General features: G+C 37.4%; 1 protein-coding gene and 1 long non-coding RNA gene across 4 annotated transcripts in view; one reads left to right on the top strand and one right to left on the bottom strand.

Moving 5' to 3' along the window:
• LOC116965887 overlaps window positions 1-20416 on the top strand; it is a 34643-nt gene that overhangs the window by 903 nt on the left and 13324 nt on the right. The window contains exons 1-4 of one of the 3 annotated variants that reach the window (XR_004409763.2): window positions 30-365; window positions 1501-1826; window positions 3011-3099; window positions 8488-8709. This is a non-coding gene — a long non-coding RNA (uncharacterized LOC116965887). Of the gene's footprint in view, window positions 1-29; window positions 366-1500; window positions 1827-3010; window positions 3100-8487; window positions 8710-20416 lie in introns of those variants that run through there. The other 2 variants (XR_004409762.2, XR_004409764.1) reach the window with 2 other exon arrangements.
• The window catches only part of RCAN1 (regulator of calcineurin 1), a 41649-nt gene that overhangs the window by 10463 nt on the left and 10770 nt on the right, over window positions 1-20416 (bottom strand). The gene's annotated exons all lie outside the window — the stretch shown is intronic.

Below are 20416 nucleotides of genomic sequence, written 5' to 3'. Positions count from 1 at the left end.
CTTCTTTCCTCTTCTTGAGTTGCCAGGAAGATGGGACACAGTGGCTATCTAGCCACTCAACACTGCTGAGAACAGGTGTGAGTTCTCAAGCTCACGACCTGTACCCAGAAACACAGATACCTAAGAAGAGATTCATAAACAGCCATCATGCCAAGCAGTGAACCACCTGAGCTTACACAGAAAATCATGCCAAATATGTCCTGAATCCTGCCCTTGCCCTGGAATTGGGTCATCAGGTATCTGAAAGACTTTGGAAGTGGAAGCACCAAGCATGACTCCACAGACCAACGGTCAGGATGCTCATCTGGAAAATATGAGCATGAATCACCTGAGCCTAAAAGGAAAACAGGATTTCCACATCTGAGGTGAATGCTATAGCTATTGATAAGAAAGTAAAGGTCCCCCCTTTAACCTGCTTCAGAGTCAGAGTTATTTGACATACTCTGAGGCCACTGAGGTGACTGCAGCATCTCTGTGGGTGACAGGTGGAATGAATATTTCTCTTGTAGAGCCTCACAGAGCCTACACAGGAGTCAGTTTGAGCTGCTCAACAGAACAAAGCCTTTAGCAACCTGGCTGCAGACTTTTATTAGCTAAGCATGTCAAAGCTTCCTAGCAGTCCAGTGATTGTAAAAGTCTTTAAAAGCCCTATTTTGGACTTCACAGCTTAAAGTAGGACAGGTAGATCTTAGGAACTTGAATCCCTCTAAGTCCAGACTTACATTTTTATGCCCAGATCCCATTAAGAGTAAGACATTAAAAATACCTCTGATTGCTATCCTAAAGGCCACCTACACATTACTGAGACCCAAAGAAAATTACTTTACAAGTCTTACTAGAGTCATCTTTCAAATAGAACTTTGTCATCTAAAACAGAACTATAGCTTGATAAATTAGTGTTAGTTGTAAACAACTATTTTTGACAACATTTAACATCTCACAAAACATTTTTTTCACACTGTGTTCTCCAGTTTTATAGTAAACATTGAGTCTTTTACTGTTACACATTAGGTTTTTACTTTGTCCATTTAAAAACACAAAAAGCCCCAGTCCTACTCTGTTTCATTTTATCATTATCATCATTATCTTTTGGTACGGTTGTGTCACCAGTCACTCTTAAAGAAATAATTCATGGTTGCATACTAGCACTCCATTCACAACAGAGTAAATGTAGAACTAGTATTCTGGGAAAAAGAAAATAACAACAACAAAAAAATCACTTTGAAGTGATCTAACATCCTTATTGCTATACCTGATCAGAACAAAACTGCAGTCTACAAGTCTCAATTATTGGACTAAAACTACCTTGAATTATTAAAAAACAAACACAAGGACTTACTTTCTCAAGAGAAAAAAAAAGTTCTCATTACCCCTGCTTAATTTAATGAAGTGTAATTTAAGGCAGCAGTAGTTCTACTGCAGTCAGAAACCAGCAGTCAGTTACAAAACCACCATTACAAAATCCTTACAATGTTGCAATGTTTCTTCTGTTGTGTTCAGGTCCTGTAACATTTGTTAACCTCATGCTAACCAACTGTCTGGAACAAGAACACAGCAAGACTGTCAAAGCTTCTGGATTTGATGTTCTGATCCTATCAGAGTGCAGTTTTTCTTCTCCCTCGTCTTCAAAGAGTGCTGTTTTCTGTCTTCTCTTTGAGACTCCCTAGTGGCCTACAGAAAGAGATCAAGGGCAAGGAGATCACCTGCTTAAAGGTATATGCTGTCATCCAGATACCAAATAATGTCTGATACTAAAGAAACAAACTTCATCAGTGCAATGAGATGCAGCTGTACTTTAGGCAACAAGAATCAGGGAAACTGAACAGGTAAGAATAGTATGACATGACAACACAGTCAGTCCTTCTTTCTTGGGTTTCACCTTTCCCTTGAAAGGTAGAGATTCTGGGGCTCAAGTTTTAAAAGTTGAGTTCTAAAAACTGCAGGCAAGATGCTTAACGAAGGCCTAAAATACTCCCTAACATCCAACAGCACCTGACAGATCCTCCACTAGTAGCATTTCCCAGGCAAAGAAATTTAACAGGGACCATTTTTTGATTATTTTGGGGGATGAAAGGAGAAACATGGGGTCAAATGAATATATGGATGAATATATGGAATAGTGAGAATACAAAATGATTGAATGCCATAAATAGTTCCATATGTTAATCTCCACATGCAGTAAAACAGGTAAGGCACAGAAGGGGAGGAAACAAGACCTCAGGAGTTAGAAAAAAAGGGAAGTCACAAAAATGACTGTTCATTGTTGGTAATTACATTAGCAAAGCTAACAATCTAGGGAAGAAAATTTACATGATATTAAACACGTTGGTAATTCTGTAAGCCAATAAAATGATCAAGTACAAGCTATAAATCAGAACAATAGCATCCATTCTTTTCTCTCACCCCTGGCAGACTTTCACAATTGCCCTTGGAGGGTGCTCTTTATGTAATCCTTTGTACTCCCACTATAGATACGTGCTGATCTTTTGCTATCAACATATAGTTTCTATTCCTGTCTTCATGCTAATTATCTTGCCTTAGCCCTTACTTACGACAGGGATAAACCACTTGTAGTTACCTAGAATGAATAATCGTGCTTACTGGTTTCATTTTCTTAGTGGTTGGGAAAGGAGAAGGAGAGGCAGACAGTAAAGTATAAACAGCTTTCAGAGCTACCCATGCGTGTCCAGGGTCAGTGAGCTCTGCTCTGTGTGCACTAGCAGGTGCCTGAATTCAGGCGACCTTCTAACCCGCGCTGCTCCATCAGCACGGGAGCTGGGGTGCTATGTGTCTGCACGGGGCTGGCACGCTGGGGGAGAAAATGGGGAAAAGCCAATAGCTGTTTCTTCCTAGAAGTTAACACTCATCTAGAGCATGAGGCTTCAGCACAGAGTCAGGTAAAACCAAAAAGTCCCCAGAACTCAGACCCACTGAAAAAATAAGGAAGTTTATCATATGAAGGGCTAATGAGCACGTCCTTGACAGTCTATTTTTCTCTACTGCCTTTAAGGGTGCTCTGCAAATCAACACTGCATCAGGAAGCAGTAACGTTCTCCATTATTGGGAAACCTTATTTTCCCTGCCCTTGGGATTCAAGAAGTAGGTTGTTTTTATGTGGAGGTTTGTGTTGTGGGTTTGTTGTGTTCTGAAACTTACTTGATGAGCAAGAGAAGTCACATCAATGCTGCCTGGCTCAACCAAAGAGCCAGGAGTAAAGGCACTGAGTTAAGTCACTTGCCTTGAAATGTCTGCAGTTCTTAGTCTCATTTTACTAGCCAAAAGTGAATCAACACCCCCCTATCCTCCCTCCTTCCCCACCCCCCAACAATCAAAACCCAAAAAACTTCCCCCCAAAATAATGTTGACTGAAGGGAAACCTAGACATTATTTCTTTTTGCAAGTCTAAGGATTTGTGATGAAGTAGAATTAACTGGCAAACTAATCATACTTGAGTTTACTTTTCTTCTCAAAATCCTTACAATACCCTGAGCACTGGGAGACTGGCAACCTTGATGTGAGATCCAGAACACTGGAATGGCTACACACCTACTCGTGCAGTCAGGCAGTAACACAGCCCTTAACTTAGCCATACAAATGTCTCCCGTGCCAGGCAAACCAAGAACAGAAACAGGGAGAAGGGAATCAGAATTATCTTACAACTGAAAATGTTAATGGACAGTTTCTTCTGCTTTGTGGTTATGAAAAACCTTAAGTTTTTCAAAAGTTGAGTACTCCTGATTTTATATTCCACACGTTTATCAGATCATCAAAAAGATATTACAAGCAGAATAAGTATATATACGGAGTTAGTATATCAGCAGAGAAATAATCCACAACATACCACCTTTTAACAAGCAAAAAAAAAAAGAGCCTTTAGTATTACAGAGTAAACTGCACAAATATCTGAAAATTTATTCACAGTAATCACACAGAGCACAGCAATATAAGTACACAAACTGGTTTTCCAAATTACACAGAGCTACGTGCAGTATATTAAGTCAAGGTAACACCCACACAATGACAAAATGGAAAAAGGGCCACGAAGCATGGAGTTAAGACTCTCATCATTAGCTCCTCTTATTAACTTTGTTTATAAGGTGGAACAGCAAACACATGACCATTCATTATTTCATATGCTTACAAGTATTTTGGTCATTAAATTTCCACTCAAGAGACAAGAACTCAGGCAGTTTTAACAAAATTTAAGCATCTGATTCCATATAATAGGGTACACAAAAGAAAAGCCTATCTGTATTACACTGAGTTATGTCAAGTACTATATAGGAGTGCCATTTGAAAGAAGTATTCAATGGCCATAGATCTCTGAACTATCGGACAATATTTTCATATTTAAAAAGTAACTTTTCTGAAAAAAGCTTGAATACTTGTCAATAATATACATCAGAGCACTAATTCAGCACACTTATCACTAGCATACTTTTCATATTAGTGTAGATACTTATTGCAGACACAGCTAGACTCAGCTGACAATAAAAATTAAAGGCCATGCATCTGTGGTACAGTGCTACCTCTGTTTTAGACTTCTAGCTGTTCCAGGAAAATCTTTTCCTCTTCCAAACAGAAACCAGAGCAGAGGACTCAGTGACCATTTTCTAAGGTGTTAGGCAAAACATGTAAAAGCAAGCAGAAAAGCTATGAAGATTCTGCACCTTTACTAAGATGGTACATACGCTTAAAACACAAGGCTCAAATACCTTTACATACATAAAATTATAGAAGGATAAATGCCAACCAAAACAAGTTTTTCAAAAAATTCTACTTATTTCTCCTGTATTTATTTCCATTTAAATTCATTAACTGATTCAATTTAATTACAAAATTATCTACACGTAAAATATATATACAGTAGAAAGAGCGTATCGTGAAACACCAAGTCTTTTTGCAGTAACTGGGTAGGGGGACTGAAAACAGGAGGAAGAAAGTTCTCGCAAGGTCAATCATAAACATTCCCCCCAACCACAGAAAGAGAATTTGGTTTCAAATAACCTTCAAGAAGATAAGATGCTTCTTAAAAGTATGAAAATACCTGAAAAATACTGTCCAGCAATATTAGAGTTCAACCCATTACATGTTAGGGGTAGAGGAGGTGGAGGGGGGGAGCCTGCAAGAAAAATTAATCCACAAAATAAGAAGCCAAAGTCCAAGATGATAATCTTTAACCAAGACATATGTAAATAAGATCATCTCCATGGCCAGATGCAGTTGCAGTGTTGATTATTTATTTCTATTTAAGACAGAAAGGGGGAAGAAAAGGCAACCAAGACAATAATACAGTCTATAAGTCAGCACGGAAGTGGTGCACACACCACACCAGGAAGGGCTAACTCTGGAAAGGGAAGGGCAGGAAATCCTTAAACAACTCTTCTTACTTAAACTTGTTGAAGGCTTCTATAAATATAGATATCTATATAAATCCTTCACTCAGAGTGGAGATTAAAAAAGTGGAAAGAGGAAAATTCTCCAAAGATCATCTATATTTATTATGAACTAAAAAAGAACAAGGGCTTTTAAACCAAAATGTGTTAATAGGTCATTTTTGCATATGATAGAAAAAACGTCTATAAACTATTTACAGCAGAATTGAAGGAAGTTATTTGTTAAAAAATGTTCCTGCACCCCCCAATGTAGAAAATAGTATCTCATAAGCACTGTGTAACTATGAAATAAAGGAAGCATGAGGTATTCTTCCTACCACTATAACTAGGAAAAAAATCATCAGCAGTCTGACCTTTTCAAGGTTATTTATTTGAATACCAGCGTGGGAAAAATAAAATCCATACAGTAATTAACAGATAGGTGGATTTGCAAAACAGAACAATTTAAGAAAGGGACATGCTATACACATCAGCTACTAAAACAAAAACAGCCCTTCAGATAATTATTTCTTGAGTGAGGGGGCACTTTCTGAAGATGACGAACACTTTGTTTTGTAAAGAGGGAACAGCTGTAAAGTTATTTATAAGTTAGATTCCACAGAGGGAGAGGTCCAGGGGATAGGGCACATACTTAGATTTGGATTCATGCATTCTTTAAGCACGTCACACATATTCTGACACTTACCACAGCTGGAGTGCTGCACTCTGATGCTGCCTCTGCACATCGCCCATGCACTGGGGTGAGCTAAGGGGCATTGCGCTAATGGTGGTGCTGGGCTTGTACACTGGTATCTAAGAGATACCCATGTTTGAAGACTGAGCAGGGACCAAGTTTCAGAGAAATGGTCCTTTAGTGTTAACCTAGATATGTTTAAGTGTTGACAGTGATGTAAGTAGAACTATCTCCAGCAGCCAAAACAAGAAGTGATGAGGAATGGAAGTTCTTGCATAAACACAATCATGTCGTGACAGCTTACAAGAAAGGATGTAGAGTGAAAGACACAGAAACCAAAGTTCCCCAAATCTCTGTCATGCTAAGAGAGAAAAAGACCTCAGTAAGCGGTCCAGCAGTGTGCCACAACCCAGTCCCACAAAGCACACACTTTCAGAATTCCTGCCTTCTACCCTGAAGCTAGAAGCAACATCCACTACATAAATGAAAAACATTAACACAAGACTGAACCTAAATTTGCTTTACAATTAAAAATCCCAAGCCAATAAGCTGTGATCTGTTTTGATGTATACACATATAAGTACAGTGATGAGGACATGATATATTTTACAACAGTTTTTAAAAACTAAACTTTGAGATGATCGATCAGGGTTATGGATCCAGATTCACATATTAAAGACTATGTCTTCTAAATATATATCTAAAATATGTTAGAGTAAAAGCATGATGTCAGCATCCTAGTCTTTCAAATATTGCTTGAGAAAAAAAAATAAATTGTCCAGCTCTCTGGCATTATGGAACACACACTGATCATCACAGCAGGATTAAAAGGCAGGTGGCATTTTTGGTTCAATATGCTTCCCTATCCATTGAAACTTTTCTGAAAAGACCAAAAAAGTCAAGATATTTTTATCTCACTTTGTACATTCTAGATAATGAAGGAGATAATAATAAAAGGTCAGTACAGAGGAGAAAATGCAGGAGGAATGAATCTGTGTCAGCTTATCTTTATTCCCTACTCAACATCTAAATCAAGTGTTACCATTATAAAGCATGAATCATTGCATATTAAAGCTTCAGATAAACCAATTTAAGAAGCCTAACTACATTTTCTTTGAGCAACCAAGGTTTTGTTTTCAAATCTGTTCTGAGTCAGCCAGATAGCATTCTAGTGGTTTCCAGACCTATGACCAAGATATCTGATGGGTATTTCAGATCAGCTGATTAGACAATGAGTTCCAAAGATCTTTAATGCAAGAAAACTCTGAAGCCAGCTGTCATTTCTACTGTTGATTCTGGAGGCTGCTAGGAGCACGCCATCAACCTATGCTTTGGTATAACTTGCACCGTTACCTCTACTCCTCGATTCCACAGAGCTCATTGCAATACGACAGGTCTGTAACACGTTAAAATTTCAAAACAAGTAAGTGACATCTGATGGTGGAAACCAAAACCCAGTCATTCCTATCTGACTGTACTTAAACAGAACCAGAGCTTTTGAGCTGCAATGAATCTTCCATGATCACATATGGGAAATCAAATCAGTTCACCATGCTAATTAAACAGAATAGTAGTAGAGTAGGGAAGGATACAGCAGTATTCACTCCTCAGTTCCACCTGTATTTTCCTATTGGAAGGTCTTGAAATTCTGCAAAATTTGGAATTTTTCCAGAACAGATACATGCTCCTCAAGGCTAGTGAAAGTAAAAAAGGCAGCTCAGGCCATCACTGCAACACATTATTTATTCCCCCAACATAATAGCAAGATGCTATCTTTATTCAAACCAGTGGTCCGGGTGGTCCTTCCTCCCAGAAGCTGTTTCTCAACATTGCTCTGATAGACTTTTGAGAATCTGGGTATAGTCTTACACCCAAAGACAATGCACAGATGCCATTCTGTGGACTACTCCCCCTCACAGAGTACAGCTGATTCAAAATCTTCAAGAGCTATTATTACCCTTTGATGATATTTGTTGAAGTAGCGTACTAGCTTGCCTACAGTCCAATTACTTTGCAGCAACTTTGGAGCACTTCTTTTTGAATAAAAAAAAATTGAGGTGAATTGTTTGCAATAATCAATCAGTCTTTCCTCATAGGATCTCCAAAACCTGAGATATAATTTTGTTTACCATTTAATCAATAATTCTTGAAAGTTGAAGCCTTATTTATTCTCCCTTCACTTAAAAATTTCACCTATTAAAGACATGTGAATTGAAACCCAGGTTTGCTCCAATGGATGCCAGTTAACTTGTAATTCAACAACTTTTCACATTCCAGAAGGTTACCTGCATCTACTGCTATTATTTCAAAAGGAGAATAAAGAATAAATCCTACTCTAATTAGTTCTTAATGCAATTACAAACATTTATTTGAAGTCTAAAACTACAGACTGCACCCTGAAGCTGTATGTCCTTTCAGGAAAAAGCCAAGGGATCTAGAGTTCTGACCACAGAAGTATGCATCACCTATGGACGTCAGCAAGGTTTCTATGAAGCCAAGTGCTGAATTCAGCCATTTCTCTGCACACAGAAGCTACCCACTCCACAATTACTCCACTAACGGATTAAAAAAAAAAAAAAAAATGCAAATAACCCACTGATGATTTTGCGGTTTTTTTTAAACACAAATTCCAAAAGCATTGCCAAGAAGGAAAGTAGCTGTTTTTACTGAATAGACTCTTACAAGATTTTTTTTTTAATAGGAGCTTAAAATATATGAGCTGTTGTCACGCTTGCATTATGTAGCCTACATATGTTCAAACAGAATATAAAGAGCTGTGCTCTATCATAGAAAGGCTATTTACAGACTCAATGTGTGACAGTTTTCCAGCCATCTGAAAAATAAAACACTTACAGTGTGCTTATTCCTTCCTTGGAAAAATCCATGACTTATACTTCCATTTCCAAGCATTAAACATTAAATTCCTGTTCACTGACTGGTAACATAAAAGCGGTAATTTGGAAATTCCACTACAGAATATTTGAGTAACCAACTAGACTCATTTAGAAAACTTTTGAATATGGCAAGTATATTCCAAAATGTAAAGCTTTTTTTCAACATGTTTCTACTGCTGCAAGGAATCTTACTCAAATGATCCATAGTAAATGGATTGCAATTTTGCCCTCATTCAAGTAATCCAGAAGGAAATAAGTATTTTCATACAGTATATTTAGTGGCAACTTTTTTCCTATTCACATTAAAAACACCATTCCACCTGGAAAAATTACTTTTAAGTAGTAAAAATTAGCAAAAGTGTGCAAAATTGCAGTGACTAAACAGAATTGTAGACTTGCCAAATAATAGAAATAAAGTATCTTAGGATTTTATATGCTGAAAGCATTTTAGAAGACACAAGCAATTTCTATTTAATTAAGTTTATTTCATTGAGAAAAATGTTTTTAGCAAGAGGTAAGAACAGAACAAGTAAATAAGAACTGGGTAGCATTATGTCAGTCCGTATGGACAGATTATACAGAGAGGCTGTTCAAATACTTTAACACCTGTGCAAACCAGCATCGTAAACTGATCACGAATTAACCTGCTGAGGAAAGAACGGAACCCTCTACAGAAAAATCTATTTTGGAACAAAGGTGTTAACCTGAACTGAGCAACCATGACACTCAGTTATCACCAATTCACATAATGGCACCTGAAAGCCTGATCAGCACTAGAATTCCTTCCCACTTGTCAATACCTCAGCCATCCTGCACTTGGGAGCTACAAACCATTCAGTTAAGAGTAGCTGGTGTCTCTCTGGAAAACTCAACAACAGAGCAAAGAATATTTACGACTGCTGTATACCTAGGAAGTATGTTAGAAAGCCCATAAAGTTTGTTCTCACCTGGAAAGCAGAAAACAGTCATTAGCAAATAGCATCTTAAGAGGTTAGGGAATTTCTGAGGACTCTACATTCACTTGGAGGATTACTAAGAGCCTATAACCCTATATTCAGACATCATTCAGGGATAATCTTCTCAGGACATTACTTAATCCTTCAAAGAATGATCTGGAAAAAAAAGCATTGTGTTTTACTTTGAAAGAGCTCCTTCATGCAAGAATAAATCCACAGAAGAAAAATCTCCCTTAAAGTGAGAGTTTTCTCAAATTCATGAGGCAGCAGGTATAAAATGGACAGTTTTGAGCCTCTTAGCAAGTTTCAAACAAGTATGATACCAGGATAAAGTGTTAAAGGACAACATTTGTGATAAAAGAGTCACCTGAAAACATCAGGGACTGGGCAGAGTAGGAAGGCCAAGGAAGAAGCATGCAGAACTGTTGTCAGCTATTTTGCTCAGCAGAAGCAGGAAGCTTATGTGGGCCTCCTGACAAGCTAGAACAAGTATCAGTGTATGACACAAGATGTAAAGAAAGGAGAATTCAGAACTTTGACAGCCAAGGACACAAGTGCAAAGACAGACAGACATTTGTTCCTCAATCTATGAAATATGCTTGGTGTACAAAGGAATTTGCAAGCTTTACCAGCTCGCTTAGTCCACACACTATAATACAATTTTTAAAATAAAAATCTACCTTAAAATAAAAAGCTACCTTAGGAAAAAAGGTGTCTTCATTTTCCTGGAGTTTCCAGAGCTCAAAACAAAAGCTAAGAATGAGTGAGGGCTAAGGATAACTTAGAAGGACCACCTCCTAACTTGCACACAAAAGCAGAAATGCATACTGAGCAAGCAATGTGAATCTAAAAAGTGTATTTGACACAGTATGCATGCTTTTGGTTTTAAGAATGAGAGCACAAAGGCCAGAAAGAATTATGAATGGCTATCGGGGGCGTGGTAAAGTGGACAAAAATTGAGGAGGAAAAAAAGAATCCAAATGGATGGAGATGAGCAGTGATACGTTTAAGCTTGGTTCTGTATAAGGAGCAGAAGAGGACAGAGTTCAGCTCAGTGGTATCTTGTATGGCTAAGAATTAACTTTTAAAAGCCCCTTGTCATTAAATTTATTCATCTGTATTTCACTGAAAGAGGCACCCATCTGTTTTCCAAATAAATTCAAAGTTAAAGTTGCCTAAGTGTCATTTCTTTACATTGCCCTCTTTCAAAAATAGCCCAGTAAAATAGCAAGACACAGTTCAGTATAGCTGAACAGGAAAAGTGAACACAGCAGTTTTCACTTACTAAATAACAAAATATTCAACCTATTGCACTAAACTGGTCTAATCAAGACTGTACCCATGCACAAGCTGTTGCCCACAAAGAAAAAAAACAACAAAAATCCCACCCACCAAACAAAAAAAACAAAACACAAACCAACTTCCTATGCAGCCCCCTAAGAGAACCTGCATGCATTCTTCTAGCAGAACCAGCCCTCAAAAAGTAAAAGAAAGCAGTAACAAGTGAGACTTATCAGTCATTCAATACTCACAGCTTTGTATCTATGACAGGATGTCAGTAAGTCCAAGCAACTCCGTACCAAACAGAAAGAACTCCACTAAGCTTTTGGATCAACAGCCTGTGTCACAAAAACTACTGCAGGATTCACTCCAAGGAAGATTGAAAGCTGTGCTCCCTCACTCCATGCACTTTTTTTTTTCTGGCATTTCCAATATAATTTTAGTCTTATAATGACATAATCATTAACACTGTTCAGATCACACTGGCTAGTGCAAAAGAATGAAAGTTCACACACATCAGTGCATTTGCATGAGTGAAACAGACAACATTGTAGAACTTAGCTGATAATTACACTGATAACATGGAAAAAAAATAATTACTATCCAATAAATAAATATTTGTGCAATTTACTACATAAGGACACTATTTTCCATCAGTTCTCTGAACAGTAATCAATATTGCAGTGTATGTATATTGCCAAATAAGTAACTTAGAGTACCGATACAGAAGCCTTCATTTTTATAGTTATTTCAATTGTTCAGTCAGACTTTGTTTAGTTGTCACCCTGAAAGTAAAAGCCTAATAGTCAAAGGAAAGACGACAAGTAACAGTTTTAAAAGAGTGCAAACACCACCAACACCAACACCACCCCTTTTAAATTATGCCAGAAGGAAAACACAGGTAGAAGAGGCAAGTTCAGGGACAAAAGTAGAAAAATTCCCTCAGCATCTTAAAAACTTTAAGATTTGCCCCAAAATACCCACACCTTTTTGTCCAGTATTATATTTGATATTTATTTCAAAATAAGCATTTTTAGAAAGTTATGAGACAGTCAAAGAGCAGTAATTGTAACTTCTTGCTATTCTAACTATAGCTTTTCTTATTTATGCCACATGATTTGTATAAAAATCATGGAAAGCTGCACTATTTCCTGATAGTACAAGGCAAAGGGTGGTCACTCAAATATTTCTTTGACTAATTCATTCCACTGGGTTTTCCATAAGTGATTCATGGCTGTACCCAACTTTCCTGGAAAACATTTCACAAAGTCTGCACAGTATGTAAAGTTGTATATTCTCATTGTCTAGTTTCTAATTGTGAATCTTTGAGACTCACTCTTTAAAAGCAACCAGCATGTTTTGGTGACTTTATTCCACCAAATACGATTTTTTTAACTGAAGTACTCTTATACCCAGAATAACTGACATCATGACAAACATGCACACAGTTGTTTTCCTAAACAAGTTACTCCAGGCTTACACACAGTTCTACTTCAACATGTAACTAGACTTAATACATCCTTTAATAGTCCATTTTATCCTCTCTTGTCTTGATCCTGACATCACTATTTTATGTCTTGATTCTGTTCCCAGTTAGTTAATGCCATAAAAGTGCCACTTTCCTAAATGAAAGAAGGATCAAGTCCTTATCCGTAGGCTCCTCTTAGAAGGAATTTATCCCTGTTCAGATGTTGCTGCCAAAATGATAGGCCAAAACCCCTGAACCTAACAATAAATATGAAGTTACCTGTTTAACACAACTGAAGGCAAGACTATGAAGACAGTTACAATTTTACTTTATGGCAAGAAGCCTCAAAGAGCAAAAGTGTCAGCAGATCTAGTGCCCTTCCCATTAACCCAGAAAGGGCTACTGTGTTTAATCAGCAGTACACTTATCCTCTATCAGTGTGTATGTGGGAAAACAGTCAAGTATATACATTTGAATCCCAAATCTACAGACACACTCATGAACTGAATTGGAGTTTCCCAAACAATTCTTGTTTCTTTATAGAAGGGTGGTATTGTAAACACTGGCCTGATTCAAGATTTAGGTGAAACTGATGTTCCACATGGCAAGAAATTTACTCAGCCTCTTAAGAGGACCAACTCTGAGAAAACCTTCTCTGCCAAATCCTCTGAGATAGAACTCTTGAGAAACTGGGAGAGAGGGTAGGTTGAGGCTGGGGGGCATGGGAGAGTATAACTTGATTTCGCTTAAAAATTTTGAAAATAAATCTAAATTCTTATTTTCAATGCTTATTCCTCCCCCAAAATATAATGAAAAGACCCCAAACCTACGCATCTTTTCCACTCCATTTCCTATATATCCCCATTTACTAAAATGCCAGTCTTAGATGCCCTAGGAAACAGGAATTTTTTTTTTTTTTTTTTTGGGTAAGGAAATTTAGAAAGAGCCTCTCTGAATACTTACATCTTCTACTAAAAGTTTGCTCTTTTCTTGGAAGTCACAGGGACTGTGAAATAATTACAAGTTCCCTGAAACTACTTGCCCAGCCGGTTTCTAAATCCCTTGTGGTGTTAGTTCAACACAGCACACACCAGTTAGGCCGACTTCAGTATTTGATCAAAGTTCTCATTACTCTCTGTCTGATCAGGCCTGAGTCAAGAGGGTACTACTTAAACAAATGAGTCTTCAAAGTAGTTCCTGGGACCCTCATCTCCTCCCATTTTCACTATGAAATTTAAGGGAACCTGATTTTGTTTAGTATGCAGATAAGCTCTGGGTATAGTGAAACTACATGTAACATCATTTCACATTATTTATATCTGGGTTGCTGCCTCTGTGCAATTCAAATGGCAACAGGATGATTTTTCTCACCAGATATTCCTTCCTGCTTAAAAGGGCAATCGATTACCAAATTCCTCCCTTCCCAGGCAGTCTGACAAAGCACTGCTCACATTTCTCATGGCTTGAATATGACTTACAAATTTCATTTTCATGAGAGCTTTACAGTCCTTGCTTCAGGCAAGTTTTGCTGGACTTCCATTAAGCCCCTATTTGAAATTACTTGAAGTGTTTACACTCTGTGCTCTATTCATTTTTACCAATTTTAGAAACAGGTTACCACACAAGTATAACAGTGCTATTAAAATGGGTTTTCAGTGTTATAAAATTGTTCCCATTTCCCAGTGAAGGTTAAAGAAATTTCAGTGCAATATTAAACATGGATATAATTTCTCAGGTTTCCCCAGTACTTTCCAATTTCTTGTTTATTTGTTCCTGTAGTTCCCCAAACCCTGTTTTGGAAAATAGAACCATGAAACCCTTCCTCCAGCCAAGGAAGAAAGGCAGACAGCTCCCTTCAAGGCACAGCCCTGAGCTATTCTTAGTCTGTTTGCTATTAATGCCACTCTCCAAGGTATTTTGGAGGAACTTCATTAAGTTACTACAACAATAACATCCCTAGTCAAAGGAAAGACTACTATTGTATACTTAGACTTTAAGTAAATACAGAAATAAAGACATCTTTCACATGTGAATAGTTAAGGCTTATCATTTTTTCCAGATGAATTGGGGTTTGATTGAACTACTTCTGTAAAAAGCTTGGAGATAAAGTGTTTTATTTCACAAGTTTGACTGAGGAAAACGTGGTAATGTGCTCAGGTATTCTTCATAAAAAGAGTTTGTGCATGATTAACTTTTTGAGGAGTCAGAGTTTCATAAACAGTGTATTTTTAACCACCACAAACAGGTCACTTCTCAAAGTCACTTGATTCTGACAGCCTCTAAGGAAAGGAAAGCACTACCTTGGTTGTTTCTAAAGCCAACTCAGAAAATTTTAGCTGACATTTCAAACCTGCCAAGCAGAGCAAAAAAGAGCTTACAACGAGCATTTCCAGTTCTACATTATGCAACCTAAATGTTACAAGGTTTTTGCAGATTTAAATGCAAAAGAATTACACAGTCTTCAAATAAGACAATATGCAATGCAAAGTACAAACCAGAACAGTCAGCAAAAAAGTGATACTTAAAACAAGCCAGGAAGTGGGGGAATGGAGGTGAGAAAGAAGAGGAAGAGAGATTAAATAATAATGTGCAAATACGTTAAAAGATTAAGTGTGTTGGAAAAAAGAATTGGGGGGGTGTGGGGGAGTGGGTGTGAGAAATAAAAATCTTACCATCAGTTCCCTTAAGAAACTACAGTCTTGTGAATTTACAAGAAAAGCTACGTTGTCAACTACCAGCAGGAGTCAGCTGCCTGTTTGGAGGCTCAGAAACTATCAGTTACATTAAAGATAAATCAGCTTGCAATAAAAAAAACCAAACAAACAAAAAAAAAAACAAAAAAACCCACAACAACACAACACGAAAACAAACTTTCCAGAGTATGTTCTTCCTTATAGGGGATAGGAAAAAAAAACAACCAAACCACCCCACACTACTAAACCAGGAACACTTCTCTCAGATTGCTCTACTGCACACTGTTTTGTCTGTAATTAAACAAAACTGCAGGATGTAGCAATTACAGTCATTCCTTTTCTGTCCCATATAGATGAGGTTCCAATACACTACAAAATAAATACAATGCGATCTGTGTTCAGTAGTAAATCTTTGGTGTACCGCATCCTATATATTAAAAAAATAACACTATTCACTTCAAGATTTAAGGTCACCTGGTTGACATATTAAGACTTTTCAACACTTATTTGCTTACAGTCATTCTTTGTTTTTAAGATTTACAGATCCAACTACTATTTCCCCCCAGACCCTCATGGTCTGTCACACAGCTGACTTTTCCACCTTCCTAGCCTTTACTCTTACTAGGTATGTCCAACCATTTGGGAAGAACACAGCTGACCTTCCAAGCTAACGCCACTACTCAGCGTAACTGTTCCCAGCGCTGTGCCAATTCTTCAGCGCCCCAAACAGCAGGTTCTCCCGCCAGGGAGCTGCCCTGGGGTGCAGGGGCCTGAAAGGAACCTCCGCTCCTCCACTACCACCACCCTCAGCTTTTGGATTACCTTAGCACAAACTGCCGATAGCTTATCTGCAAGTAGCTGTACTGCATTGCAGTTTTGAAGCACTGAAGTGTGGCAGCTGGCTTTTATTCTCCTGTTGCTTGGCTTTCACAGGATTCTTTACCTCATACTTGAAGTTTATACTTGAGCAATTTTTAAGGGTAAAATGATGGGGCAACTACCCTCCTAATAATTATGGTTAAACTATAGGTCCCAAACAGCTGAACTATGGGAGTTTAAACCAGGTTTAGTCTAGGAAAGGGAGACATGGAAGCAAAGACAGCACAGATTTAAGTAACTTCTACTTTCCAATTTACAATCACTAAGTAATCAGAAGTAAATTCTTATCATTCCATCTAGTTCTCCTGTAATCTAAGATTTTTAACATTTATTTATCTAGAAGTGATATCAGACTTTACTTTTTAAAGCATCATATGCCTTCTGTTTCATTACTTACCATGGCATTTAAAAGAATGGATCTACTACAAATAACTTTAATAGCTGATTAACTGTGGGAAAGAAACAGCCCTCAAAAAATAGACACCAGTGTCATCAACTGTTTCCCAGACCAAAGGACTCTCTAAATGGCATCAATTCAGGTCCCAGCTATGTCACACTAGTCTCTTCTTCACCACCCCGGTATTGCAAATTATAATGGGTCTTGACTGTTCAGTATGTCTGTTTACTTCCTGCAATGACTTCTACAGTAATCTACCATGAGACAGTCACTAAAATATTCTTAACTTAGTGAAAGTCCACTATTAAATAAAAAGCTAGTTCAGAACATTTTCAGAGATAAAGCTTCAAAATCAGTGTAGTGTTCTGTAACACCTGAACTTCTGTGCATTATGAAGGGGAAAAATGCAGCCATAGCAGGGCATAAGAATTAAGCAGCTGCACATAATTTTATACTGGTTAATTCACTTTGACTAGCAAACATTCTGTATATCTTTTAGGCTTCAAACACACATTCAGGACTACATCATCTATGGGGTCTGAGGTTTATTACAGTAGGTAGTACAGTAAATATTGTTATTTTCAGCTAGCAAATTAAAAATTTGCTGTAATTTACAGTACCTAGAAGGCAGCTTTTCAGGGGTTCCCAAGAAAGAAGATGGCAATTTCAATTTCGTTCCAGCAAACACGCACAGATCCTCAAAACTGTCATCAGCTTTAAGAGTATGCTTGGCATTTTCAGAAGGGAAGGAACAAACATAAGAGACAAAGAAAGGGGCAACACTCTCACAAACCCAGTCCATTCACTCCAGAATGCGATGAAAGTTTGACAACATTAGACAAGCTCGTGTGAACATACAAACAAATGCCAGGAATTATGCAAAATCTGATGACAATTCTAAGGTGTGTTTCTTAGAAACTGTGAAATGTGCTATTAGATGCAACTCGCAACCCACAGCAGCTCTCCTGGCTTCAGCCTTGTTATCTACTTGGTGCACTTCAGAGCCTTCAAAAGCCCTGTGACTCCCTGACTTAGTGATAAGGGCACTAGAGTGCAGGGCAGCTGCTCGGAAAGAATGGCCTCTTCCAAGATTGCAAGGCTGGTGTTGCCAGGATGCTTCCACAGTAGCCTAACTCATCAACACTTCCCTCACCACACCACAGGAATAACCTCCTCCTCTCACTCTCAGTTCTGCTGCTTCTGTTTTTCTAAAAGCAAAGTGGGAGCTTGGGGCATTTCTGCTCATACAAATATGCTTTGCTGCATGTTGTCAGCTATCATTCTGGCACACTTAATATAGCTTAAATTTAAAATGCAGTCTCCATATATGTGCCAAATTTTACCTAAGATAATCAGTTTAACCATCTTTGTTATTTAAAGGATAAAAGGTAAAACTAAGTATAGCTATTACCTTGGCTTTTATCCTTTTAAACTTGTAGCATTTTAGCGTTTTTTCTTTTGATCTTTAGCTGTCATTTCCAAAGAGTAAAGCAGAACTTGTCCCCAAAACATTTTTCTAAATTGTTATAGTATTTTTTCAGCTATGACAGGTACATGAACTGTCACACTGAGTGAAGATATGGCCATAATCCTGATGAAATTTAATGAAAAATACTTCTGCAATTAACTATTTACTATCATTAAAAAATCCAACTACATCATGCCAAAACTACTACTTGAGGGAGCTACAAAGTTAGAAGGAAGATAAGGACTAAACTGTATGAAAACAGCGTGTGTTTTTTTTTTTGGTGTTTTGTTTTTTTTTTTAATGACTAGCTCTTTATAGCAAGACCACAGTCTTTGTTTAACTTAAGTATGAGAGATATTATCATAAGCAAGTAAAAGTTACAGCATTCATCTTCTGACCACTCTTCTGATACATTCTCTGTGACTAAGGAAAACACAAAAGTCAAGGAAAAAAAAATATACTCTAACACAGGAGTCTTTAGAAAACCACAGTAGTTGTTCAGAAGCAGGCTAGTATTTCTGTGAACTTTAAAGAATGAAATTTTCCACTGGAGTCAAGGAATGAAGAATGGAAGACAGTTTCAAAATATTTTTAAAGAATGTTCTGGGCGGGTAGCAGAAGAACGATATAATTGCAATTAGTCATTGTACTTCTAAGAACATACTAAGCACACTTAGAAATTTCAAAAGCATTTAAAAAAATATACTAATAAGATAATAAAAGGAGCCACAGAAGAGTCTTGACTTTATCCTATATCACATGCATTCTTGGTAAGGTTAATGTCTAATATACTGTAATTTTCTCAAGCACGTTAAGTTAGTGACGTACTAGATACTGTGATAAATTATATAACCTACAAAATAATCAATTACAGTTTTTAAACAGTCAAATAGCCTGTCAGCAAAGTTTGTGAAGTTTCCTATGTAACTGACCCTTTCACTTGCAGCAGCTACACAATAGCAACACAAGGGCTGAATTACTTCAACTGCTAGTGGCAGTATCTTGGCATTTAAAAAGCCCAGTAAAAAAAACATATGACCATCTGACCTAACCAGAGATGCCTCAGGGCACTCCTGCTGTTGAAACACTACTGGTAACAAAAAACACTGGCATTTAAAGCTTTTGAGTTACTTACTAGTAGAGCTTTCAGGATGCATTTAATTTCTTTGTTTATATGACAAGAACACATCTGTTTTGATTGAAGAGGGAAAAAAAATATCAGTATTAGAAAATAACTCCTGAAACCATTATAACTTCCTGAATATTCAAGGCAAGAGTTGTTTATGAACTTACACTTCAACTAATATTGCTGAAAACCAATGAAGTTCTGCATTTCAATCTTCTGCTTTCTCTGCCCTTCCTATAGAAATTTTTGGTTTTCACTTTTTTCAGTAAGGGAGATGATATTAGACTTCAGTGATGAAGTTTTCAATAAGAACAGAGTTATTCTGGCAACTTACTAAGGAAGAAATAAGAGACACAGCTGCATCTCAAGTAGTTAATTAAGGAACAATCTCTCCTGAAATGGTCTCCTGTGAAGAATTACTGCACTTAATCTGCTATGGTCTAGGTTACTAAAATTGCTTTTAAAAGTTTGTTTGGCATATACCAAAGGAAAAAACTTTAAATGTGTTGAAAGTCATTATACACCTCTCAAGCAAATGACCTTCTCCCCTACTCCTTTCTCAAGATAAGGATATTTGACTCCTGATGTGAAGGCTTTATCTATTCATACCTAATAGGTGGGCTCTAGAGTACTTAAATTATATGCTGTAGTGAGGCGTGAACACATGGGCTAACAGCATTTTTAATAGAAGTCACAATGATTTAACCTAGTCTCTGATCTGATTATTCTTTTGGTTATACAACCCCAGGCAAGAGTTATTCATACTTTCCACTGCCTGCAACAGCAGCTGTTTCACTATCACCCTGGAGCCTCAGGAAAATTCAAGCCCTTAATCACTGTTTCCATTAGCCAACCGATCTTTGCTATCAGCTTGATGTGATATGGCCAAAGTGCCAAGTAGTCTAACTACAGGAAATTGATTAAAAAAAAAAAATTCATCCTGCAAAGAAGTGTCCACACACCTCGGAAGCTGGACAAATACCACTCATGAGTTCCCACTGATTCCCTGTGCTTTACGCAAGCCATGCACACAAGCTTTCTCCACAATACTTCACAACTATATATGTTCTGCTTGACACCAGAAAGTATCTCTTATTTAATATCATATCCTGCAAGAAACATACATTTTAGTTCTTATCTCACCTTTTTTTCTTTTGCTTACATTTAACTTCATCCTCCTCCCTG

The sequence above is a fragment of the Tyto alba genome, unplaced genomic scaffold (genome assembly GCF_018691265.1).
Source record: "Tyto alba isolate M040663 unplaced genomic scaffold, T.alba_DEE_v4.0 Super-Scaffold_14, whole genome shotgun sequence".
Taxonomy (NCBI): domain Eukaryota; kingdom Metazoa; phylum Chordata; class Aves; order Strigiformes; family Tytonidae; genus Tyto; species Tyto alba.
The sequence above is the reverse complement of the archived record's forward strand: the minus strand, read 5'-3'. Positions and strand labels throughout refer to the sequence as shown.